Below are 27,617 nucleotides of genomic sequence, written 5' to 3'. Positions count from 1 at the left end.
ACAATTCAACATAAAAGACACCATATCAGAGAATGGCACTGATAGACTAAAAAAAGAAAGAAACCACCATGTTCAGAGGGCTGCTAACATAATTCGAGGAAAATATACACCAAATTATTCATATGCAAGAACAGTATTCAAGAAGAAGAGAAGAAAAGAAGGAAATAGGAAAGCAGAAAGAGAAAAGAAGAAGAAAGAACAAGACCCAGGGCTCACAGGACTAGGAGAAAAGTATCAGTTAAACAATCCCCTGAGAGGAAGCAAGAGGAACATGGTGCCCATCTTTGTTCAAACTGATTTTGTTTGTCATGAATAGGGCTAGCAATTTTTTCATGAATCATAATCCAGGAGACTTTATAGAGGCTGAGGGTGTCTTCCAGTTACCCGCAATGGTAATTTTAACCACCAGGAGGATAAAACAGACCAAGCACTGCACATGATGAGTCAAGTCGGGTGAAGAATCATTCAATAGAGCAATATGAGGTTACTGCGGAATAGAAAAGCCTGTCACTTTGCTGAGCTTGGAAAACACCCCATTCTTATAGCCCCTTATTTTTGGATATTCCCACCAAATGTGAAGCATAGTACCACGTAAAGAACATCCTCTGAAACAATCCGGAGTTGCATTCGGATACAACCTTGCAAGGCGGGAAGGGACCAGGTACCATCTAGTTAAAACCTTTAACATAAAGACACATTAAGGATCCCCTTAACCCTCGGTCTACCCGTTTTTTTTTGTACCACCTTGCACCCCCAGGGTCCAATGGGCCTTGTACTATAGTTTGGTACATATAATGAAAAAATGTTGCATCATGTTTTAGTATAATTATTTTTATTGTGAAACAGTGTAATTATGAATTTTGATGATAATATTAGCTAGTAAAATATTGAATAACCATGAAATATTAAGAAATGCTTACTCATTTGGTGGTGATAATGTGTATTCTCCATATTTAAGCATTAACTGTGAAGAGTATTTAGTCTTATAAAATTTTGCACATAAATTCACAGATAACGATAAAAATTATAAAGAAATTGTCAATTGAGAGAAACATGACATTTTGATATGTAGGTGTAGGGCACAGGTAGTTAGAAAAGTTATGCTAATATGATGAAAAAGTTTCACTGTCCACAGTTCAACCATACCACTTTGAGATGTTCTTGACATACATTTTTTTTCACACACAACACACTGTTCAAGTTGTTCTGTCTTTGCTGTTAGGGCAGATACTGCAACGTGCTTTCTTTCTTGGTAGTTCTTCTGAGGTAGAAGCTTAAGGAACGTCAGGCCCCTCAGATACTCCAGCCAGTGCTGTCCCAAGATGTGTAAGGAAGACCTTCCTTTTGTGCGATTTACTTGCATTCCAGTCTGGTTTTAGCGACATCCAGATAATGTAGGCGTTGATAGCACTAACATCCAACATGTTATAAAATATAACTATTGGTCATCTTCTGGTCATTCGTTTAGTACTGTAAGTACGAACCATTTGATCCAACGTATCGACGCCTCCTTTTGTCTCATTGTATGACTGAATTTTCTTTGTTTTTTGTCCTCTCGGTTTTGAACAGTTGGTTGGGAATGCATAGAGCTCAAGAGGGTAACAACTTTGTTTTTCTTGGGACAGTATGATGCAATCATCACATCTTTCTGGAAACCAAACAGAGTAGACATTTTGTTTTTTTGTGGTCACAAATTCTTGGGGCAGTTCTTTTTTATTTTTACGAATTGTTCCAACAACTGTGATTTTCTTCTCTGGTATTATTTTAGCTAACTGCAGGCTCGTGAAGAAGTTATCACAAGTGATGTTTCTTCCAGAATGTAATATTCCTTGAGCCAGACCCTTTACCACTCGCTCCCCCTGATTCACTTCCCTTCCTTTGTCATGACATTTTCCAGTTTACACCTGCATATTGTATGCATAGGAAGTTCTGCTGTCGCATATTGCCCATATTTTTATGCCATATCTCCCTGGCTTCAATAGAATATATTGTTTGAAAAGGCAACGACCACAAAAGGTTACTAGTTGTTCATCAACTGTCATCGACTCTCCAGAAACAAATGCTTCCGAAAGAGTTTTAACCCACAGATCGAAGCATTCTCGAATGGGCTGCAACTTACAGAGAAATAGAATAGAATGGTTTTGTCCTCTAGCAGCAGCATCATCAAATCTCAGAACTCAGAACTGAAAATGTTCTGAAAGCGAGTTCTGCTCATTGATTTGTTGAATATTGGGCGACCATGTTCTCTGCACCATAAACGAGACACTTCTTCATTCTTACCCTTGTAGATGCCGATCAAAATGAGTACACCAATGAACTTGTACAATTCATATGTAGTTAGATTAGACCATCGAGCTCCATATACAGCCAAATCTTCTTTATTGGTCCATTTGCAGATGGATTCAACAAAGGGTTTCTGGGAAAAAAGCACAAATGACGATTCGGTTGTCTGTCTTTTTGCAAAATGGCTGGCACCTAGTTTTTCTCGAATTATGTTCACTTGCCTCTTCTGCCTTTTGGATTGTTGATAGGCACAGAATTCCATTTTTCATTCTTATCTTTTGAATAGTAAATCGTTCTCTTCGCTTATGAAGATGGGAAATTGGTTTGGGTGGTAGGTGCTGTGACGGTGCTATCATCAGAATCCGAGTTGTCTTCTACAAGGATGTCATCTATTTCGTTTTCGTCATCCAATGGCTCATAATCTGATGCATGTTGATCTTCTTCAGAATCTGAGTTCAACAAACTAAGTATTTCTTCATTACTGAGGCGTTTACGAGCCATGATGAAACTACACAACCAAGTGAGGAAAGCATAACAAGTCCTAACATGCAGAAACATGTCCTAACTTGCAGACTGAAAATGGCTCACAATCATGTGACTTGATGAGTCAAAACTGAGAAATCATTGATGAGCAACATGGGTCTGATGGACCCTGCCAGTGTACGATGCTATAATTTGAATTTACAGAAAAATATAAATACAAAATATTCATGCTTTCAGATTTATAACTGTCTAATTAGCAGTAAAATGTCACAAGTTCTTATCAAATAATAATAATAAATTCCATAAAAAACACAACATAAACTACCTACAGGGTCCGATGGACCCCACCGGTAGACCAAGGGTTAAAAGAGATCTGACGCAGAGTGTACCAAGACTCCAATTCTATATCACAATCTAGATCCCTCTCCCAAGCTAGCATGTAGGGTTGTTTCTGAGAGGGGCAACTAGTGACACATATATCATGGAGATTGCTCCCCGTGAGCCCTGATCTTTAGTACATCATTTTGCGTAAGCAGTCAGTGAAGGGGGATCGTCCAAGTTGGATCACAGGGCTTGTTGAAAAAAGAAACTTCTTTTATGGGACTTTTTCAAGGCAACCAAATATAGCAGAAAACAAATGAATATAAAAGTGTAAATGTTTATTACAGTTTCTTAAAAAAGAAAATGTCAGATTAAAATGAATGGAAATTGACAGTCAAGGTTAACAAGTTATACAAAATATCAGTGATGATACTCTATACAATAAATGGCTACACACTCCCCAAGGTAAGTGCACTTCCTGAGGTAGATAAAAACACGTGCAAAAAACGCTGCTCCTACCACGAGGCTGCGGCAATGAAAACGTCAGTGCGTAGGACCTTTATTGTCGCGTTTCGTGCTCAACTACGTTGTCAAAGGGATCTGTCTATCCAATAGGTAGGAGCGGCATTTTTTTGCACGTGTTTTTATGCTTGTTTTTACTGGCCATATTGTACATGTACTACTATTAGAATCCAATAAATACTACACCATATTAGCTTCTCCTCGGCTCCTGGTGAGCTTTTTTCACACAGCAATCACCCAACTGGGGGTATTGAGGATGGATTAACCTCCTGATTCCATGTCCACCTGGATGCTGACTGAGGATACTCACATCTATTAGGCACCATCTTTGGACACAGGATACCCATGCAAGGCTGGTTTATATACAGTTTCTGGTGAGTGCACTGTATACTGGTGGTATTCGACGCAAAGTTTTACTACATCGCACAGAGTGGTGGGTTATTTACCCTTAAAGAGGAGGTTTAAGTTCTATTGTGGGTCACCATATGTCCTGATACCTTCTATATCTGGATAAAGAACTATTTGAAGTGATTCACCAAGTTTATCCACAAACAATCTTTTTTTCACAAATTGTTGACTGCTTTTTTTTTGTATTTTGTTTTTGGATCTTTGGACATTCACATATTATCAGTTTTCTAGCGCTGCACTTGTAAAAGATATGTTATATCTTTTACATTGTGTCTGAGGATTGTATATTCACCTTTTTAGTGCTATCGGCTTGATTATTAGTATTGTTTTTGCACTAAGCGCTCACCTTGTCACTTTTGAATTTATTTACAATATAACAATTGTTACACTTTGTTATTCAAAGACACTTGAAGACTATCTGCAAGTGTCAGTTTACATAGGAGCGGCTGCATTTTGACAGCCACTCCTGCTGTGTAATACAGAGCAATTGCAAGCTGTCATTTTGACACTCGGTACGTTTCAGTAATAGCAGCGGGGAAAAGCAGCAGCAACTTTGTTGAAGCTTTTTAGGACATATCACTTACGTATAAAATCCTCTAGTGGTTAACAATGCAATGCAGCAACGTTATGTTTTACCTGTTTGCCTGTCAGGTTTTGCGTTTTGGGTAAAGTAGGGAATGGTTAAAAACTCTGTATCTTTTTTTTTAGCTGTCTGTTTCCCATTAGGCAGATTTCCCTTTTTACCTGTCCTAGAAGTAAAACAGGAAGTCAGATGGGATCTTTCAAAAAAGAGGTGCCCTTTCTTGAAGATTTCCCCTCAACTCTTGGTTTGGTAGTCCTGTAATATTACTTTTTGTCCTGATGAACATGGTCACCAAGACAAATAGAGAAGTGAAGCTATCCAGCAAGAACACAAGACAGCAATTAAAATCTGGCAAAGGTTTTCACCGTACCTTACTCAAAAAATAAACTTCATTCATATAATCACACCTACAGTATCCCTACACACATGCAAAGGGCCATCTTCACCTGTGCAGGATGCATGGATGTTCCATGAAGACCGCCTGTTGAAATCAATAACAGGCAGGTGACTACATGGATGTTCAAGCTCATCCTGCAGTGTACATCTGGAATGCACAAATCAAAACAAAGTCTGGTTGCATATTCTTATCTGTGCATCGGACCCTCGTAAATGTACACTCTGGGCTGCTCTTGGAGGCCTCTGCAGGTCAGCTGGCTACCTGTCATTGATTTCAACAGGCTGCCTACATGGGGCTGCATGGAATACTCGTGCATCCCACGCAGGTAAAAACAGCCCTTTGCATGGGTATATGGATTGGTATGCCCATGTGAATAAGGCCAAACTGGAAGGCAGATGGTGGAAATGCCACACACCAGAACCTAGCCACTATACAGAAAGGTGAAGATACGGTTTCAGCCTAAGCTCCTCCAGATTACTCAACTCTGACATGTTTCTCCCCACCCATGGAGCTTAATCATAGAGATCACGTACCTGGTAACCACTGGAATGTTGTGGAAGCCTCTCTTGCACCTCCTGCCCAACACTCCTGAAGATGGAGACAGAGAGTGTGAGGGCACAGATTGGCATGAGTGCCGGAGTAGCTGGCCGGTGAAGTCCGATGAAGCCGATGAAGCTGGGGGTCGCCGCCCTAGGAACAGTATACTGAAGCAGCTTGGCACCAGAGCAGGAGATGGTAGCAGATCCTGTATGCAGGCAGCAACCAGCAGCAGCTGGGTAACAAGGGACCAAGTCAGCAGACAAAGCAAGTCCAGGAATCAGGCCATGGATGGTAACAGCCAGGCAGTGCAGTACAGAATCAGCAGGCAAAGACAAGTCCAGGAAACAGGCCAAGGTCAAAGAGATCAGGTGAACAAGGTTAATGCAGGAACAAAAGCAGAGTCCAGGAGGAAGCCGGGTCATATACAGGTAAACAGGTTCAAAGGATCAGGTCACAGGAATACAGGTACAAGCTGAAGACCATTCAGCAACTGCTTATGGTGACAGGCCAGTTTAAATAGTGCCAAGTATGCACGCTAATTCATATGTGCACGTTCATGTGCATGTGCGCAAGAATGCGAGCACGTTGAACAGGAATAGTACATCTTTGCCTAAAAGTATTAGCATGTGAACAATGCGCATGAGCCCAAATATGAGCATAAGCTCGCACTGGTTTTCTGGTGCTGGGAATCTAGTTTACCTTACAATAGATATGAATAAAGTTGTTGTAAACCCTTACATACTGTATACTCAGTGAAGTGACTGGCCTCAGGTTATACACAGAGATGAAAGAAATCCTCCTACATAAGCTGTACCTGTTTATCTGCAGCTGTCTTTCCCCTACAGCCATTCAAAGTGCAGAATTTACACAGGGTCGATCAGCTCTGAAAAGCAGGGGGCTGGGAGCTGGAGTTACATCAGTGAGGAGAGCTCTGAGAGCTGATTGGACACCCCTTCACACAGGAGTAGAGCTGAGGCTGTCAGTCAGCTGGAGGTCTCTCCCCTGTCACCATTTTTCTCTTGGTGTCAGGAAAACTCATCAGAAGTAACTCATGCTGATAGCAGAGGAACGAGGCAGCGGACAGAAATGAAACTTAGTGCTCTGGTTTGAGACCCCTTGAAGGTTATATTTTGTTCAAATTTCATGTCTGAGGTTTCCAACCACATTAAGCCCCATGGGTAGGGTGAAGCATATCCCTTGAGAGTAGTCAAGAGGAGCTCATGTTGAAGCCGTATCTTCATCTTTCTGTATTGTGGCTAGGTTCCAGTATGTGGCTTTTCCACCTTCTGTCTTCTGATTTGCTTCTGCTAGCCTGGATGAGCTTGTTTATACTCTGGCACCCATATTGTGCTTTGGACTGCAGGGGGAGACTTTGTAGTGCTTTGGGCTTTGCATAAGGATCACAGTGAGACCAAACTGTTACACTTTAATCCCATGCTACTTTTCACACATGTAGAAAAGCCCATGTTTACTTCAACCATCCCCCCAAGATATCTCTGTTCTCCCTAGATGGGCTGAGATGTATTCCCTTATTGAGCTCTGGAGATGCAAGCATCCTAAAACTACGGGCACAAAAAAAAGAAAAATAGAACTATAATCCCAATAGGAAAGAAAATGGTCTCACATTATGATAAAATAACAAAATGTATTGAATCACATTAAAACATGTGATAAAAAAGAGTACATAGACATGTCTGATTGGTACACTGTCCCATATGTATATAAAGGGAGGCTGAACATAGAAAACCACATAGATGGCCCATAGAATGGTATCACTGTAGTCCAAGGAGATCCCTTCTGATTGGAGGCCAAACTACCGGAATCACAGTATCAGCACCAATGGATCGCTACCTGTTTCGCCAATAGCTTCTTCAGGGGATCCTATTAGTACTGGGGGGTTCATTATAATTAATATTATGTCCATGTACTTTCTCTATATATAAATCATAATTTATTGTTACATACTATCAGAAACCATTATCTAAACAATATAATCAGTTCATTTTCAAGATTTGTATACAAAAAAAAACATTGATCTAATGCTTTTAAAACAAAAATTTTTACTTTTACTTCCACCCTTCCACTCAAGACATGGATCTGGTCCTCCTAGATTATAGAGGTGAGGAGAGATGATCTGGTTTCTCCTCACCTCTGTGACCATCCCCATGAACCATTGGATTGTTTCCCGAGCCCACCGGTTAGAACGGTAAGCTCAAAAAACACCGGCAAGCCATGGGTGGGGGGGGACCCCTCAAGCTGCTTCAAGTAGCGATCCAATGGCTAATCAGCCACTCAGATCACTTTTATGAGAAAGAGAATCACCGGCTGAAAAAAAAAATACTGTGCTTATGGCTGATAAACCACTGTAAACCACTTCAAAGCTGCAACTTATATATATAGTTAGGTCCATATATATTTGGACACAGGCACAATTTTCATACTTTTGGCTCTGTATGCCATCAGAATAAAATTAAAACAAAACAATCCAAATGAGTTTGAAGTGCAGGCTTTCAGCTTTAATGCTTTTTAAGGGATTGAACATAAATATCAAGTACAAATTTTAGGAACTGCAACCATTTTTATACACAGTGACTCCATTTTCAGCGGCTAAAATATAATTGGACAAATGAATATAAACATAAATAAAATGTTCATTTTTAATATTTTGTTGAGAATCCTTTACTGGCAATGACTGTCTGAAGTCTGGAATCCATGGACATTACCAGACTGGGTTTCTTCCTTTCTGATGCTTTGCCAGGCTCTAACTGCAGCTGTCTTCAGTTGTTCTTTGTGGGTCTTTCTGCCTTTGGTTTTGCCTTCAGCAAATGAAATGCATGCTCAATTGGGTTGAGATCAGGTGATTGATTCAGCCATTGCAGAATATTGCACTTCTTTTCCTTCAAAAGCTCCTGGGTTGCATTTGCAGTGTGTTTCGGATCATTGTCCATCTGTACTGTGAAGCGCCATCAAATCAACTTTGCTGCATTTGCCTGAATCTGGGCTGACAGTATATCTCTAAACACTGAAGAATTCATTTGGCAGATTTTGTCTCCTGTCACATCATCAATAAACACCAATGACCCAGTGCCACTGGAAGCCATGCATGCCCATGCCCTCACACTGCAAGCTCCACCATGTTTTACAGATGACGTGTGCTTTGAAACAACAGCTGTTCCAAGCCTTCTCTAGACTAATCTTAGTTTTGTCCGTCCAAAGAATGCTTTTCCAGAACTGGTCTGGATTTTTTAGATGTTTTTTGGCAAAGTCTAATCTGGATTTTCTATTCTTCAAGCTTATGAATGGTTTGCACCTTGTGGTGAACCCTCTGTATTTGCTCTAGTGAAGTCTTCTCTTGATTTTAGACTTTGACAATGATACGCCCACCTCCTGGAGAGTGCCCTTCACTTGTCTGGATGTTGTGAATGGGTTTTTCTTTACAATAAAGAGGATACTGTGATCATCCACCACTGTTGTCTTCCATGGATGTCCAAGCCTTTTTATGTTGCTGAGCTCACCAGTGTGTTCTTCTTTGCTCAGAATGTACCAAACTGTTGGTTTGGCCACTCCTAATGTTGCTGCTACCTCTCTGATGGATTTGTTTCATTGTTGAAGCCTTACAATGGCCTTTTTCACTGGCATGGACAGCTCCTTTGAATGCATGATGTAGGTTCACAGCAATAGATTCCAAATGCAAATACCACACTTATGCCGCGTACACATGCTCGGACATTCTGACAACAAAATCCTGGATTTTTTTCCGACGGATGTTGGCTTAAACTTGTCTTGCATACACACGATCACACAAATGTTGTCAGAAATTCCGAATGTCAAGAACGCTGTGACGTACAACACATACGATGAGCCGAGAAAAATTAAGTTCAATAGCCAGTGCGGCTCTTCTGCTTGATTCCGAGCATGTGTGGAATTTTGTGCATCGGAATTGTCTACACGCGCTCGGAATTTCCGACAACGGATTTTGTTGTCGGAAAATTTGAGATCCAGCTCTCAAATTTTTGTTGTCGGAAATTCCTCTGTGGAAATACTGGCTATACCAATTTTTGGGTAAGAAGAGTGGCTGGAGTGAGCAATACTGGAGACTCTGGATCTGAGGACACAGGGACCAGAGGCCTTGCATTGATTATAGCAGACACCTCTGCAAGAAGACTGACTAAAATTTCATGGGTAAGCTGGGAAGTTTTCTCCTCCAGTAGCATAGAGTCCAGGATTTTCCTTGCAACTCCAATCATGCGTTCCCAGGAGCCTCGCATGTGAGAGGAATGAGGTGGGTTGAATTGAATTCCCATTTACACTTGTCATTCCAAGAAGTTCATAATCTTTTCTGTAAAATTAGTCCCACAGTCAGATCTAAGTAACTTTACAGGTCCTCGCACAGATACAAATCTTCTGAAGGCATTAATAAAACAGGAAGAGTCCATTGATCCTATCACTTCGATGTGCACTGCACGAATGCTGAAACAAGTGAACAGCGCAGCCCATCGCTTATTGTTAGCAACTCCACCACAAGTTCTCCGTGTAAGAACAGTCCAGGGGCCAAATATGTCCATGCCAACATTAGTAAACGGAGGTTCAGTGCTTAACTGGTCAGCCAGCAGCTCTGCCGTCTGTTGTTGTAGGTGCTTTCCTCTAACTTTTTGGCACTTGACACATTTGTGGAGTATGGACGATATACACCCTTTCATCCCGACGATCCTGAAACCTGCAGACCTTACTGCTCCTTCTGTGAAGTGACATCCTTGGTGCTGAACTTACTCATGGAAATGCCTAACTAGCAGAGCAGTAATGTGATGATGTCTTGGAATAATGAGGGAATTTTTCTCTTCACTGAAAGAATTCGACCTTCCAATGCGACCAACTCGAAGTAACTTGTGATCAATTATTGGATTTAATTTGTACAGAGAGCTATCCTTAGATAGGTTGAGTCCTTTTAATACATTAGCAATCTCTAACAGAGGACCACTTAGAAAAGCGGTAAGGACTCAGCCTTACCCTTGGTTTCACAGAGGTGTTGAGTGTGATGGTAACAGCTCTGATTTCCTTGTCAGATTCCGGATGAACCATTTCAAAGTTAGAATCTGTAGAACTTGAGATGAGTTTATCATTCAAGAGTACTGGTGGAGATAGCCATGATGTGTCCATAACTGCAGTAGTAGGTACTGCACAACTGCCCCAATCAGCAGGGTTGAGGTTAGTGGGAATATAGTGCCATTGTTTAGGCGTAGAGAACTTTCTAATGCGTTCCACTCTGTTATCTGATAGTCTCTTTCTTTTGGTATGAAATGGTAGAGGTGCTTCCCAACGGTTGGAATCATCTTAGTAGAACTCTTTAATCATGTTTTTCAAGAATCTTTTGTCTTTCATGGTAGCTGCCAATTCATTGTGTTTAGTGGTTACCTCGAACACTATGTTGGCGATGTTTTCATCCTTGAAATTAAGGGCTTTCTTATCGTCTTGTACAGTATGATATGCCATAGTGCACCTTTTTCAAACAGTCTTTCTTTCAAATTATATTGATGTGGTCGTTGTGCAGAACAAGTAGTCCGTCCGTTTGACAGGATGTGTGTTTTAAAGTAAGAGACTGAGTAGGACCTTCTGCCTTTGTCTCGACAGACATTGCCTATGATGACCCAGCCTAGATCCAGACACTGAGCATATAGTGCATCATGTGGACTGTTGATTTGCTGACAAACCTTGTGCACCCTTAAGATGTCTCGGAGTAACAGCAGGATATCAGCACTTTAGTCGAGGGCTGGTATTTGGTCGGCTAAGTCCTTCAAGTGAGAATGGTGAAAGGCAGCTTCAGGAGTAGGGATCTCCTCTTTGTTGCTTGGAATCTGGTTGCACTCAGTGATAGTGGGCAAGAATATTTCCACATTGTCATTCAGGGAAGCAAATACAAGACCGCTGGCTCTCCTACCTAATAGGGCGTACACACGGTCGGACTTTGTTCGGACATTCCGACAACAAAATCCTAGGATTTTTTCCAACGGATGTTGGCTCAAACTTGTCTTGCATACACACGGTCACACAAAGTTGTCGGAAAATCCGATCATTCTAAACGCGGTGACGTAAAAAACACGTACGTCGGGGCTATAAACGGGGCAGTGGCCAATAGCTTTCAGCTCTTTATTTATTCTGAGCATGCGTGGCACTTTGTCCGTCGGATTTGTGTACACACGATCGGAATTTCCGACAACGGATTTTGTTGTCGGAAAATTTTATATCCTGCTCTCAAACTTTGTGTGTCGGAAAATCCGATGGAAAATGTCCGGTGGAGCCCACACACGGTACAGACTTATGTACAGTACATGTAGAGAACACTGAGGTGGAAGGTGCTGTGCGCTCCCCGCCTTGCTTTGCCTCAGGAAGATTTTTTGTGAGCGTAGTAGAGTTGTGCGGATATTGGTGAAGAGCTTGCACATGGTCATCACTGTCACACTCTATACATTTGATGATAGCTTTACAGTCCTTTGCAAAGTGTTCTGTGGAGGCACATTTGTAGCAAACTACAAATTTCTTTAAAAGTTCCTTACGTTCTTGTAAGGTTTTCTTTCTGAAGCCAATACATTTCTTAAGTGGATGTGGTTTGTTATGTATTGGACATTGGCGATTTGGGTTCTCAATTTTCTTGTTTTGATCACTCTTTTTGAGAACTGTAGCAGGTGCAGATAGAACATTAGTCCTTTCCACTAAGACTGGACCTCTATAGTCTTTGTGCGTCATACGTGTATTCATAGTTCTTGGAGAAGGTGAACTGAGAGGGTTACAGTCACCATAGGAGAAACTTGGGTCATTCTTAGTGTCTGCAATTCTTTTGATGAACTTGCAGAAGTAGTAAAAAGGAGGAAAGGCAACTTAACGATTTTCCTTATACTTTGATCCAAGCGCTGCCCATTGTTCTTGAATGCCATATGGTAGCTTGAGAACAATAAGATTGATGCCACGAGCGGTGTCAAAGTAACTGAGACCAGGTAAATTGATGTCTGCCTTAGCAAGTTGAAGCTCTAATAGAACAGTGAGTTCTTGAAACTTTAGATTGTCTCTAGAAGAAATCTTTGGGAAGCTTTGCAACCTTTTGAATAAGGCATCTTCATTGGCCTCTGGGCTGCCAAAGGTAAATTAAAGTCTGTCCCAAGCAGCGTTAAGGCCTGCAGCAGGGTTGCCAATATGAACTGCTTTGAGCCTCTTGATGTGTTCAGTAGACTGGGGACCTAGCCATCTGGTGAGCAGATCTAAATCCTTTGTGGCATTGATGTCTAGGTCACTCATTGTGGCTTTAAAGGTGGATTTCAAGCCTCTGTAATTTTCAGGCTTGTCATCAAACTTGGTGAGGCCTGTCTTAGTGAGCTCTCTGCGGAGCATATATTTAGCAAACTGTGACATGTCTGTGTTCCCAGACTTTAGATGCATGACTGCAGGTGGAACGAAATTAGTTGTGATGGCTGGTGCATTGACATTAAGTGACTTGGGAACATATGTTGGTGCGAAGGCATTTAATGCTGGAACTTGCTTAACCACTTAAGCCCGGGACCATTTGGCTGGCCAAAGACCAGAGGACTTTTTGCGATTCGGCACTGTGTCGCTTTAACTGACAATTGCACGGTCGCGCGACGTGGCTCCCAAACAAAATTGACGCCTTTTCTTCCCACAAATAGAGCTTTCTTTTGGTGGTATTTGATCACCTCTGCGGTTTTTATTTATTGTGCTATAAACAAAAAAATAACGTCAATTTTGAAAAACCGCATTATTTTTTACTTTTTGCTATAATAAATATCCCTAAAAAATATATAAAAAACATTTTTTTTCCTCAGTTTAGGCCAATACGTATTCTTCTACATAAGCGCAATAAGCGTTTATTGATTGGTTTGCACAAAAGTTATAGCATCTACAAATTAGGGGATGGTTTTATAGCATTTTTATTGACAATTTTTTTTTACTAGTAATGGCAGCGATCAGCAATTTTTATTGTGACTGCGACATTATGGTGGACACATCGGACAATTTTGACACATTTTTGGGACCATTGGCATTAATACAGCGATCAATGCTAAAAAAATTGCATTGATTACTGTAAAAATGTCACTGGCAGTGAAGGGATTAACCACTCAGTGGCGCTGTAGGGGTTTAGTGTGTCCTAGGGAGTGATTCTAACTGTGAGGGGGATGGGTTGTGTGTGACTCATCACTGATCACCGCTCCCGATTACAGGGAGCTGTGATCAGTGACAGTGTCATTAGGCAGAACGGGGAGATGCTTGTTTACATTAGCATCACCCCGTTCTTCCTCTACGTGAGACGATCGCAGGTATCCCCGCGGACATCGAGTCCGCTGGACCTGCGATCACGGTCATGGAGCTCCCGGGGTGCGCCCACAAGCTGCCTCTTAAAGGGCAACGTACAGGTACGTTAATCTGCCTGTACGTGCCCTTCTGCCGCAGTATATCTGCGTGAGGCGGTCGGGAAGTGGTTACAGCTCACTGACCTCTTGGTTTATAGCTGTGGATTAGTGTGCTTACTAGGAGGTACTTGGTTAGTGCCAAAGTAAGGTGGACAGTCTGTAATGTGCATTCCAGTGTCTGCTGCTTGTTGAGATGCTGCAGTCTGATGTACTGAAAGATATAATGGCAAATTGTCTTGAGATACAGTAGGTGCAGAGTAGAGACTTTGATTGAGTGCTTTGGCTGCTGTGAGAGGGAGTTGACGTTCTGGAGAGGTATGTGAAGAATCTGAGGAATAAGATACAACTGAGTGTCTGCAACTGTTGTCTCTTTCGCTTTCACTAGTGGCTTGTTCTAAGACCCTTAACCTTGCCATGGCTGTGGCATGCTCACATTGTTTTCCCAAAACATCCATTTCTGGTTTCTGGCGTGTTGCTTCAGCTTCCATTTCTGTTTTCTGGTGTGCAGCTTCAGCTTCTTTCTCTGCTTTCTGACGTGCGGCTTCAGCTTCCATTTCTGCTTTCTTTTGGGGCGAAAGCTGCCTGAATTTTAGAAGCGTCAGCATCTGCACGGGCCTTTATGAGTTGTTGACTGGGTGCAGAAGAAGATCTTCTGCACCCAGTCAACAACTCATAAAGGCCCGTGCAGATGCTGACGCTTCTAAAATTCAGGCAGCTTTCGCCCCAAAAGAAAGCAGAAATGGAAGCTGAAGCCGCACGCCAGAAAGCAGAGAAAGAAGGGATTTGGAAGATCTTGTGGAGCATCTAGTAGATGCAGAGCGATAAGATCTGGATTCATGGAGCTGTGTTATTCTCACTTTTGCCTTTGTATTTGTTGGCACCACTAAATTGTCTCTTTCAAGATTGAGCTCTTCAAAACTCTTTACCTCTCTCAATGACCCTTGAGTGTTGTACCATTTTAAGAGATCTGTATTTTTAACAAACAGTCTTTGATAACTCTCATAAGCAACATTCAGTTGCTTGATAGCGCTCTCTGGTTGTAATGGCTCATGAGACTGTAGGGAGAGAGCCATGCATTTAACAGTATTAGACCATAAGTCATTGATATTAAACAGCAGTTCTTCTTTGTCGGCTTTAAGATTCTCTTGCAGTTTCCAGGTTGGTTTTGTTAAGCGTTTTTCCCTTTGGTTTGATTCAGGGTTTAATCCCTCATCTGGAAGTCTGAGACTTGCTGTCAGACACACACACACAGGCTTGTGTAGTAATGGCTGCACTGTCTGATAGCTGCTATTTCCAGTGTCCATATAACATTTCACAGTGTATCCAGAGCTAACAAGGATCAGATCTTTTGATCGATCTTTCTAAGGAAGTATTGACTGATCTTTCTAACGATCTTTTGACTGTTCTGCCTCTCCAATCTAAGCATTGAAAGTGGGATCTCCGTAACTTACAGTTAGTTGTGTTGAAATGTCGATAACCCCAATCTTATTTGGATGAACAGACAGTGACTCGATCCAGACAACACCTTGTTCATCTTGTGAAGTTTTAATCCATAAACTGTGAGGGTCTTGCAACAATGAACATCGGATAGATCAAAAGATCATAATGTGATCCAGTCCATGAGACATATGCTGAGATGCATTACTGGGAAATGACCAAAGGGTGGAGCTAACTATACTGGATAAGCTGAGATACAGGAAGGGGAGGAACCAGAGACAGAATAATACATATAACATTTAAAGACATAAAGCATGTGAAACAAGACAATGAAAAAATAACGAAGGCCATGAAACAGCTTTTGATTCAATTGTCTGATTACTTTTGGTCCCTTAAGAGCTGTAATTCCTAAACCCTTCGTCCGATTTGGATGTACATACCCTCAAATTAAACCTGAGAGTGTGCACTTTCAGTCCATATTCAATATATAACTATAGCTTGAATATGTTTTGGTAAATACCTGAAAAAAATAGAATTGTGCCGGTATCCAAATACATATGAACCTAACTGTACGTATTGTGGTCTTGAAGTGGTTTTAAATCATCTTAGTAGTTTCATGTTTAAGCTTTGCCTCCTGCTCTATAAGCAATACCCAAGTCTGCTCTGTCTGCTCATTTGTGTATTACTGTGCAACTGCTACATTTACTTTAGGCTGGAGAACTGTCATTTTATATATTTCCCAAGTTCCTGGATTCATTGTCGGAGTACACTTTGCCTAACTGTTGGGGAATAGAGAACCGTGTCACTGAAATGTGACAGGTGGGCTATAGTGGTGAGATATGCTGATCAAAGCAACCCTGTCGTCTCATGCTTAAGCTTTGCCTTCTGCTTTAGAAGCTCTACCCAGGTCGGCTCTTCATTGACTGCTGTAACCTACTCGCATGCTTCTATCACACTGCAATCACTACATTTACTTCAGTCGGGAGGAATGTCATTCTTTATACTTGTTTTTCCAAGCTAACATACAAGCCGCTATTGTCCTATTGTCTACTATCAAGTTTTGCTTGACCATGATCATTCCTATGGACTGCTGGTCATGTATGTGAGTTGGGCATGACAGTAGGTAATATTTTACCACAACTACCCATTTTTTAAGATTAGTTACCTGCCTTTTTTGATCTGGAGATATAATTACATAGTCGGTCTGTTACAATAGATTTTTGTAAACCACCTTTATTGCAGTGCGTCACGGGAAGTCTACTTTATGCAATCCGTTTTTGCTTCGTGTTGTGAAATACACCCACCAGCCACTTTATTAGGTACACCTGTTCAATTGTTAGGTAACACAAATTGCTAATCAGTCAATCACATGGCAGCAACTCATTGCATTTAGGCATCTAGACGTGGTGAAGATGACTTGCTGAAGTTCAAACCGAGCATCAGATTGGGGAAGAAAGGGGACGAAAATGCCTTGTTGATGTCAGAGGAGAATGGGCAAACCGGTTTGAGATGATAGAAAGGCAACAGTAACTCAAATAACCATTCATTACAACCAAGGTATGCAGAATACCATCTCTGAACGCACAACACATCCGACCTTGAAGTAGATGGGTAACAGCAGCAGAAGACCACACAAGGTGCCGCTCCTGTCAGCTAAGAACAGGAACCTGAGGTTACAATTCCCACAGGCTCACCAATATTGGACAATAGAAGATTGGAAAAGCGTTGCCTTGTCTGACTGATGAGTCTCGATTTCAGCTGTGACATTCAGATGGTTGGGTCAGAATTTGGCATAAACAACATGAAAGCATGGATCCATCCTGCCTCGTATCAACAGTTCAGACTGGTGGTGGTGGTGTAATGGTGCGGGGGATATTTTCTCAGTGCACTTTGGGCCCCTTAGTACCAATTGAGCATCGCTTAAACGCCACGGCCTACCTGAGTCTTGTTGCTGACAATGTCCATCCCTTTACAGTGTACCCATCTTCTGTTGGATACTTCCAGCAGGATAATGCACCATGTCACAAAGCTCAAATCATTTCACCACTGGTTTCTTGAACATGACAATGGCCTCCATAGTCACCAGATATCAATCCAGTAGAGCACCTTTGGGATGTGGTGGAACAGGAGATCAGGATCATGGATGTGCAGCCGACAAATCTGCAGCAACTGCGTGATGCTATCATGTCAATATGGACCAAAATCTCTGAGGAATGTTTCCAACACCTTGTTGAATCTATGCCACAAAGAATTAAGGCAATTCTAAAGGCAAAAAAGGGTCCAACCCAGTACTAATCTGTATATTATTATTATTATACAAGATTATACAGTACTAGCAAGGTGTACCTAATAAAGTGGCCAGTAAGTTTATATCTACATGGACTTGTGGCCTTATATAGTTACATATCTTTTTTGTGGATAGGTCTACTGTTATTTTCATGCATGCAATTATTTTGAGTATGCCACAAGTTCATATGGGGAAATACTTTTGCATTATTTCTTGGGGCTATTACCCGTGGAGTCTTTGGTGACCCGATCATTACCCCATACGGAGCATGCAAATTTTTTTTTGCCCATATGTGATATCCCTTTAGGTATAATAAATGAGACAACATTGTCCTATTTTAACAAGGTGAAGGGATATTGTCCTTTTTCTTTATTTGTAATTTTTGTGAATAAATAAAGTTTATACTGTTTTGATAAACAGGCGTCCATTTATCAGCTTCTGTATGATTGGGCCATAGTTTACTACTATGCCCCTAGAGTTATTTATTGTGGTTATAGTTTTGGCTGCAGTGACCACACCCATATGGGTGAGTTGGCAGACACTTAATGATTACCCAGTTGTTTTTCATACATTTTCTAGGATTGACTTAGCTTAAACTACTCCTCCTATACTCTCTACTACCACTTCCATTGGCATATTGGATCATGTCCCTCTCTTGCTGGAGCTCAAACTCCTACCTGACCCCAGGGATAAGCTTTGGAGGCTCTCTAGATTTTGGACCTCAGACACAAGAATTGACCCTGCCCATGTCCAGAAATCTCTACAGCACTACTGGCCCGCTAATGTTGGTACTGCAGACCCACTTGTAGTATGGGTTGCTTCAAAAGCATTTATAAGGGATCAGTATGCCACTGGTATTAGATCAGCCAGACAGCAATCTAAAGAAAAGCCCATGTTTACAATAACCTTCTCCACCAATACACACAGTAACACTTTTTTTCTACTCTGAGAAGTGTACCTTAATTGTTGTTCTGGTGGCCCCTTATCTGGAAGAAAGGAAAGTTATTTTGGTAATGTTCAGCACAGCTGGGTCAATCATTTCCCTAGACATTTCCCCAGATATTTCTATCAGCTCCTGCAGCTCACATTCCAGCTTATGGATCTCACACCAAGATAAAAAGTATAAGCGTCAGGCAAAGGCTGTGAATAAAACATGGCTATTAGCGACACTGAGGTATAAAAAGCTGAGTATTAGATCTCCGTTGATGCACAATCAGATTTCCAGTCAGTGGGACGCAGATGAGATGTAGCGGGTGGCCAAGGCATTATCTTCACAATGCAGGAGGCTTTGTCTGCTGGTGGACACAAATAGATCACGCTATAATGTCATAGATGCCAGCACTTACCATTATCCCAGGCTGGGGAACTGCAGTGTTACATTTAACCTTCATTTAACCTTCTGAGTTACATGTCACCAAGAATAACAGCTGAAGTAAACAATATAGAATAGACATTTAAGGCTGAACTCCAGGAAAGTGGATAAATACTTCCAAAGAATTTGCATTTCTGTCCATTAGGTCTTGAGGTGTTCACAGCTAGGTTAGTGAACTCAGTTTTCTCTAGCAGAGTTAAATATTACTGTATTATAGACTTATTATGCTTTGTTCTGCACTGCAGCTCTGTATGGAGGCAATCATCTTGGCAGAGGCAGTGCTTTGCTTCCTAATGTCAAAGTTGCCCCTGAACCTCTCATAATCTGATGACTGATGGTCAAGAATATATATAAAGTTTAGGAAGCAACAAGAGAGGTGCAGAAAGCATGGATCCATAGAATTAATTAGACAGAAGCAGGGGGATCTTTGCACTGCAGGTCGTCAGGTGCAGCTTCTTCTCCAGCAAGGAGAAAAGTAAGCAAGCAGCACAGTAGTGACATCACCAAATCTCACTTCAAATCTGGCAAGACTAGCAGTCAGAGGCAGCAGTACCCTTGATGATCCCACACTGCAGATATACAGTTTTAATGCCACAATACAAGAGTGTTCAGGTGCAGGAGGTGTACTACTATTCTTCAGAACAAATTCAAGAAAAAAAGCAGGTCTTGCAGCAGTGGCGGCCGCTCCATTAGTGGCGCAGGGGTGCTGCCCCCCTAATCCATGCGCCTGGCCCCTAATCTAAATGCAGGGCACCAGATGCATGGACTCCAATGGGGTTTTTTTTTTTTTTTTTTCGAAAGCACGTGATTAGAGCCATTTGTGGCAATCTGTTATCTGGGATTTGTAGTTGTTGACTTTTATTGTGTTCTTTTTTTTAACTGAAGCTCCTGTTTAAGGCTTGAAGTTTATTTAAACACCTCCTCCCCTATATATGTTTAACTTTTGTTCCCCTGCTGCTCTGTTCACTATGGAAGAGCCCTGGGCCATCATAAGTATTTTTTTTTACAGAATTCTGAGTTTGAAACTCAGAATTCTGACTTTGAAACTCAAAATTCTGTAAAAAAATTTTTTTTTTTAAACTCACAGTTCTGACTATGAATCTCAGAATTCTGAGTTTGAAACTCAGAATTCTGACTTAATCTCAGAATTCTGACTTTCAAACTCAGAATTCTAACTTTCAAACTCAGAATTCCGTAAAAAAACCCTTTTTAAATAAAAACTCAGAATTCTGTAAAAAAAATGAAAAGTAAAATTTTTTTTTTCAAATCAGAATTCTGTAAAAATATATATATTTTTTATGATGGCCCCAGGGCTCTTCCATAGTTCACCAATCTAGAGCGAAGAGATGGGGGAGCATGTAACTATGCCCTCTTCCTCCCGTTAGGCAGTATTTGGTGCCTGAGTGGCCAAACGCCAGGCTCCAGCGCTGTTGTGTTGGAGCATAGAAAGAGCCCTAAGCCCCGCGTAAGCTCTGAGCAGATCCACTTGGACCTTTTATAGAGGGTTTTTTTCTTATCTCCCATGGTGAACTGATTGACAGAGGGGTGAAGGGAAGGTTTTGTATTGGTGAAGAGGGTGGTTTCTTTTTAAGTGAAATCTCTGCTTTTCCTCGCATAACCAAAGCTCTTGCTCACTTTTAGGGTACAATTGACAGTTTGATGGCTTGGAGGGTACAAAAAGCCATTTGTGGAAAGTAATCCTAGGAAAGACAAGTAGAATTTACAATACAAAATATATTGTATATGCACTATACATGGCCTAAAGCAGAGGTGATCAACCTGTGGCCCTCGGATCCCTCTGATGTGGCCCTTGACCTCAAACCAGGGAAGTGCATTCCCGGGGTCGGCAACCCATTGATTGCGATATGGGCTTGCCGGCCCACCATCCCAGAGCATCAGAGCGGCAGCAGAGAAAGCAGGTGGCTGAAGAGAGAGCAGGAGCCGCATAAGCCGATGCTTCCATTGTAGCACCAACTCCTGCATGTTTGGTTTGCTTTCTGAAAGCACACCAAAACCCCTGAATGCAGGAGTTTTGGTGAACTTCTCCTCTTCCTCCCGACTTCTCCTCCTCTCCCTCCCACTGACATTTAGAGGCTGCAGGAGGTAAATGTTCATTATGCTATTCAAAATAAAAAAATCTAAATTCTGAATCGTCCCCCCCCACCCCTCCCGTCGCCCTCCGGTGCTTCTCCCAGCTCGCCTGTACGATTGGTGAGCTGGAGAAGGAATTGGTCTATGCCAGAAGTTTATCACGGAGATTCCGGCGGGCCAGATGGCCCCCCGGGGTCTCTATGATCATGCAGAGGCCGGACGTGATGTTATGACGTCACGCCCGTCCTCTGCATTTGAAAAAATGCTGCTCTCTTGACTGGGAAGCTAGGACTTATTGACCCCAGATCTCGCTGTAAAGAGGACCTGTCACAAACTATTCCTATTACAAGGGATGTTTACATTTCTTGTAATAGGAATAAAAGTGATCAAAGAAAAAAAGGAAAAAGAAAGTGTCAAAATAGAAAGATAAAAGTAAAATAAACAACAAAAAAACATACAAAAATTGTAAGCATCCCCATCCCCGCACGGATGCATGTTGTTTACACCAAATTCTGGCCCTACTATATGAATGTTGCAGCTGAAATTGAGACTTATCAGACCAGGCAACGTTTTTCCAATCTTCTTTTGTCCAATTTTGGTGAGCCTGTGAGAATTGTAGCCTCGGTTTCCTGTTCTTAACTGACAGGAGTGGCACCCGGTGTGGTCTTCTGCTGCTGTAACCCATCTGCTTCAAGGCTCGATGTGTTGTGCATTCAGAGATGGTATTCTGCATACCTTGGTTGTAACTAATGGTTATTTGAGTTACTGTTGCCTTTGTATCACCTCAAACCTGCCTTTGTATCGTCTCAAGTCTGCCCATTCTCCTCTGACCTCAAAAAGGCATTTTCATCCACACAACTTTCGCTCACTGGATATTTTCTCTTTTTCTGACCATTCTCTGTAAACCCAAGAGATGGTTGTGAATGAAAATCTCAGTAGATCAGCAGTTTTTGGGATGGACAGACCAGCCAGTCTGGCACCAGCAACCATGCCACGTTCAAAGTCACTTAAATCCCTTTTCTTCCCCATTCTGATGCTCGGTTTGAATTTCAGCAAGTCATCTTCACCACGCCTAGATGCTTAAATACATTGAGTTGCTGCCATGTTATTGGCTGATTTAGCAATTTGTGTTACCAAGCAATTGAACAGGTGTACCTAAAAAAAGTGGCTTGTGAGTGTAATGAGAGAACAGTACTAGTGTGATGACTCTTGGCATCATCTGGGACCTCTCTGCACAGGAGGAGAGGTGAAGGGGACCCGGAGGCAATGTGTGACTGCCCTGAATAGATTTGAAAAGATGAGTATGAATAAAAAGGAAGAAATACTTGCTTAAATTTTCATCAGTTGAAATGCTGTACACAGAAACATGAGAATGTCAAGATCATTCAGCATCAGAGTAGATATTTTTATATTCCAGCCGTCTCTCCTCTTTACTCAGCCCCCATCCCCTAAAGGATGCCCCCTGGTAGTTATTTTTCCTTTATAATTATACTTACCTTTCTTTCCTGATGTCCTCAGGCCGGTCACACGTTGCCTCAGGGTCCCCTTTGCCTCTTCTGTGCTGGCTGAGATTTTCTCAATGCCCATCTCCATGGATTACTAAAAACTACCCTTACAGTGGCCACCACTACAAGGGTTAAATGCTTGTTAACTCTAGGTGATGAGGAGTAGGATGTAGCTCCTTGCTTCAGCAGACTTTGGCTTATGGATGGTCCCTATAATGTGAGCAGCCTGCATGGAATATGATGACCTCATCGTGTAGAAGAGGCTTTTGGGGGACCGGATGCACAAATATAGGGAGCCTGCCAGAGTGAAGAGTAAGGTGTTACACCTTATTCCTCATCAGTGGGCATTTAAATCTTGTAGTGCGGGGGGGGGGGGGGGGCTCACTGCTAAGGGTAGTTTTTTTTCTGAGGTTGGACTTTAATGCAGAGAGTCAGAGAGTCATCATGTCTATGCCATTTCTACATCACATATGTCAAACACAAGGCCCCCGGGCCGAGTCCAGCCCGCCAGGCCTTGTCATGTGGCTCTTGCACCCTGTTTTGCATGTGGCGAAACTTAATTCTGCTACCTCCGGCTCTCACCCTTCACTCCCGCTCCCTGCTGTCATTTGTAAACACATTAGCCTTCCCTGTTTACAAGGGATATCTTTGCTCAGCAGCTCCTAGATCCAACAGATCCCTGCACACAGGGCACGGAGGGGGCAGATCTCAAAGGAGAGAGAGAGAGAGAACGATCTCCCTGCAAGGCACGCCACCTTCACAGGGAGATACTAGGGCCTGGAAGGAGAGAGGGATATGAGGAAGCTTTGGGAGGGAGTTATGGATGCACACTCTGCACTCTGTACGTACCGCACACCTAAACCCTTTATTCTCTACATAGCACACCCCTGAACTCTGCAGTCTGTATGAAGAGCACCCCTAACTCTGCGTTCTGTATACAGCACACCCCTGAACTCTGCACTCTGTACAAAGTGCCCCCTTCAACCCTGCATTCTGTGCATAGCGCACCCTTAAACTCTGAACTCTGTACCTTGCACATCCTTGAACTCTGCACTCTGTACACAGCGCACCCCTGAACTCTATATACAGCGCACCCCTAAGCTCTGCATTTAGCGCACCCCTAAACTCTGCATTCTGTGCATAGCGCACCCTTGAACTCTGCACACAGCACACCTCTGCACTCTGTACACAGCACACCCCTGAACTCTGCACTTGGTATACAATGCACCCCTGAGCTCTGCACTCTGTATACAGCGCACCCTTAAACTCTGCACTCTGTACATAGCACATCCCTTAAACCCTGCACTCTGTACATAGCGCACCCCAGAACTCTGCACCCTGTACGCAGCAAATCTCTGAACTCTGCACTTTGTACATAACACACCCCAGAACTCTGCACTCTGTACATAGCCCACTCCAGAACTCTACGCTCTGTACCTAGCCCACCCCAGAACTCTGCACTCTGTACATAGCACATCCCTGAACTCTGCACCCTGTACACAGTGCACGCCTGAACATTGCACGCTGTACATAGCACAACCTCTAAACTCTGCACCCTGTACGTAGCAAATCCCTGAACTCTGCCCTCTTTACAAAGCACACCCCAGAACTCTGCATTCTGTACATAGCGTACTCCTGAACTTTTCATGTAATGCGCTCCTAAACACTGCGCTCAGTACATATGTAAGTATCCTAACCCTGAACTCTGCACTCTGTACATAGCGCACCCCAGAACTCTGCACTCTGTACGAAGCGTAAACCTGAACTCTGCACTCTGTACATAGTGTAACGCTGAACTCTGTACATAGCGCACCCCACAACTCTGCACTCTGTATGTATCCTAACTCTGAACTCTACACTCTGTACATAGCGCACCCCAGAACTCTGCACTCTGTACAGAGCGTAATCCTGAACTCTGCACTCTGTACATAGTATAACCCTGAACTCTGCACTCTGTACATAGTGTAACCCTGAACTCTGCACTCTGTATGTAACGCGCTCCTGAACCCTGCACTCTATATGTAGCGCACCCCAGATGCAACCAGCCCTTTGAGGGCAACTATGCTGCTTATGCAGCCCGCATTGAAATTGAGTTGCTGAAACACATGTGAGGAGACTGCTACACTGCACTTGAATTTAATTGCACATTTTAATACAGTATTGTTTTTAATTACACCAGAGTCACACTTCAATAAATACATATAGCATAATTTTATCTCCTTGCATCATACAAAGCACACCCCAGAACTCTGCACTCTGTACATAACGTACTCCTGAACTTTTCATGTAATGCGCTCCTAAACACTGCGCTCAGTACATATGTACGTATCCTAACCCTGAACTCTGCACTCTGTACATAGCGCACCCCAAAACTCTGCACTCTGTACGGAGCGTAATCCTGAACTCTGCACTCTGTACATAGCGCACCCCAGAACTCTGCACTCTGTACGTATCCTAACTCTGAACTCTACACTCTGTACATAGCGCACCCCAGAACTCTGTACAGAGCGTAATCCTGAACTCTGCACTCTGTACATAGTGTAACCCTGAACTCTGCACTCTGTACATAGTGTAACCCTGAACTCTGCGCTCTGTACGTAATGCGCTCCTGAACCCTGCACTCTATATGTAGCACACCCCAGATACAACCAGCCCTTTGAGGGTAACCATGCTGCTTATGCAGCCCGCATTGAAATTGAGTTGCTGAAACACATGTGAGGAGACTGCTACACTGCACTTGAATTTAATTGCACATTTTAATACAGTATTGTTTTTAATTACACTAGAGTCACACTTCAATAAATACATATAGCATAATTTTATCTCCTTGCATCATACAGTGTAATGGTAGTTGATTTGATTATTTTATTTTTTTGATTATTTTAGAATGACGCCCAATTCATTTTTACTGCTAACAGTAGAAACGTTGCCTTCGTGTACCGCCTTCCCCGCGATCTCCGAGGAATCGGTTCGCTTTCATCAATCTGTAAAATAGGTCAAATTTCAGCTTTTTCAATTAACTGCAAAATATTTTCAACAAAAGGTGGGTCGTTTCCTCCCGAGCGCTCCGTGAAAATTTCATATTCATTTTCCGCAATGACACCCGGGAGACCGGGATAGGCGACGTTTTCTGTGAGACGCGGTCATTTCTCAAAGTTGTATTTCTCCGTCAACCGGGGCAGACAAGCTATTAACAAGGAAAGCTTTGTCAGCAGAACATTATGCACATAAATCGGCTTCGCCATTTACAGAATGCAACTTTTGTATATTATGGTGTCTGAAAAGCATTTTATATGTGCAGAGCAGCAAATATTCCCAATGTGTATTATTCAAAGTGAAGCTGTGGCAAGACAAGGAGCCAATCAGGTGTGCTGCATGCAAATGTGTTGACCAGGAATATGCTGATAGGAAGAGAGATCAGAATGAGGAGGGGGTTGACCTAATCAGTCTGCTGCTGTTCATTCACTGTCCAATAAAAAGGCTTAGGGTGGAGAGTGGAGAATATTGTAACTGTAATTGGTGTCACCCCCCTGGCTGTGTATTATGTGATAGGACTAAGAACTCTTTCTCTGCCTTAAGGTGTGTACCTAACTGGGTAGTCACTAGCACCAGGGGGTAAATGAAGTGACTGGGGATCGAACATAAGGGGTGTTAATTAAAGCCCAACTCTAGCCACAGCTGTTCCTATGGTTATGGTCAGGGCCGGGACAAGGGGTGGGCAGGAGGGGGCGGCTGTCCTGGGTACAATGGTGAGGTGGAGGGGGGGCGTCACCACAAGGAGATTGTGGGTGAGGGGATTTGTGTTGGAAGGGGGAATTTGGGGGGCAGCCGGAGGTAAGTATTGTTGGAGGAGGGGAAATTGGGGGTGCTAAGAGTGGTAGTTTGGGGGGGTTGTGTCAGGAGGGGGGATGGAGGGAGGAAGATTTGTGCTAGGAGGGGGGATTTAGGAGGTGGGGGGGATGTGTACTACGAGGGGTGAATGTTTTCATTTTGGGGGGGGGGCATTTGAGCCAGGTGGGATTTGGGGGGCAAAGATTTGTGCTGAGAGGGGGTATTTCAGTAGGGGGACAGATTTGTACTGGGAGGAGGGGGATTTATGCTTGGGGGGTAAGCATGCAGATTAGTACTCAGTGTTTTTTGCAGGGATTTTTCCCGACACATAATGCTCATACATCTTGGGAGGGTGCAGTTTGCAATGTGTGCCCTGGGCTCTAGATAACCTTGTGCTGGCGCTGGTTACGGATAACCTAAAACTAACCATACACTTATAGATTTTCTTTATTTTTTTTGTTCAGCTGGCAAACAGAATGAAAGTCGTCTAACAGATGGTCGTCTAACGTGGCAAACCGATGGATAAATCTCTCCTGCCAGCTGTTGTATTCAGGCAGACGGCTCTGGCGGGTGTCAGAATACCCCAACAGTGCCTCCATCTGATTGGATGCAGGCACGGTTTGGAAGACAATTTTTCTACCCAAATCCTTGGGTAAAATCCAATTGCTCAAACTACTTTTGTCAAGCGGGGTGATGCCAAAAGGAGCACCCACAGCTCAAATTTTGGCAGATTTTGCATGAATTGGCCAAAATTTGAACCTTGTATGGCAGCCTTAAGGAAGGGTTGGAATTTATGGTTAAAAATTGCTCTGTGTCTCCACTGTGGAGATTTGCCCTCTTTTCCTGTTATGGGGACTGAACAGCGCTGATGTAATGACATTTGAGCACCATTTAGTTCTGCCATGCTCTGCGACTAGGCTACCCGATGATGCCACCCCAGGATAAGGGCACTCCATAAATGCCTGGGCTCAGAGGAGGTGAGTTCCATGATGGCTGGTCTGATATAATGGTGGAAAGGAAAAACTGTGGGGGGCAGCTCTGAATTGAAGGTAAGTATTGCAGCAAAAACTGTTTGCTGAGTGGCAAAATCTGAGTTTTACTTCAAAACTGGAAATAATGTATATATATATATATATATATGTG

General features: G+C 42.7%; 1 protein-coding gene across 11 annotated transcripts in view; it reads left to right on the top strand.

Moving 5' to 3' along the window:
* The window catches only part of DLG2 (discs large MAGUK scaffold protein 2), a 2,047,541-nt gene that overhangs the window by 1,985,022 nt on the left and 34,902 nt on the right, over positions 1 to 27,617 (top strand). The window lies entirely within an intron of this gene.

The sequence above is a fragment of the Aquarana catesbeiana genome, linkage group LG02, assembly GCF_042186555.1.
Source record: "Aquarana catesbeiana isolate 2022-GZ linkage group LG02, ASM4218655v1, whole genome shotgun sequence".
NCBI classification, from domain to species: Eukaryota; Metazoa; Chordata; class Amphibia; order Anura; family Ranidae; genus Aquarana; species Aquarana catesbeiana.
Note: the sequence above shows the minus strand (reverse complement) of the source record. Positions and strands in the feature narration are given on the sequence as shown.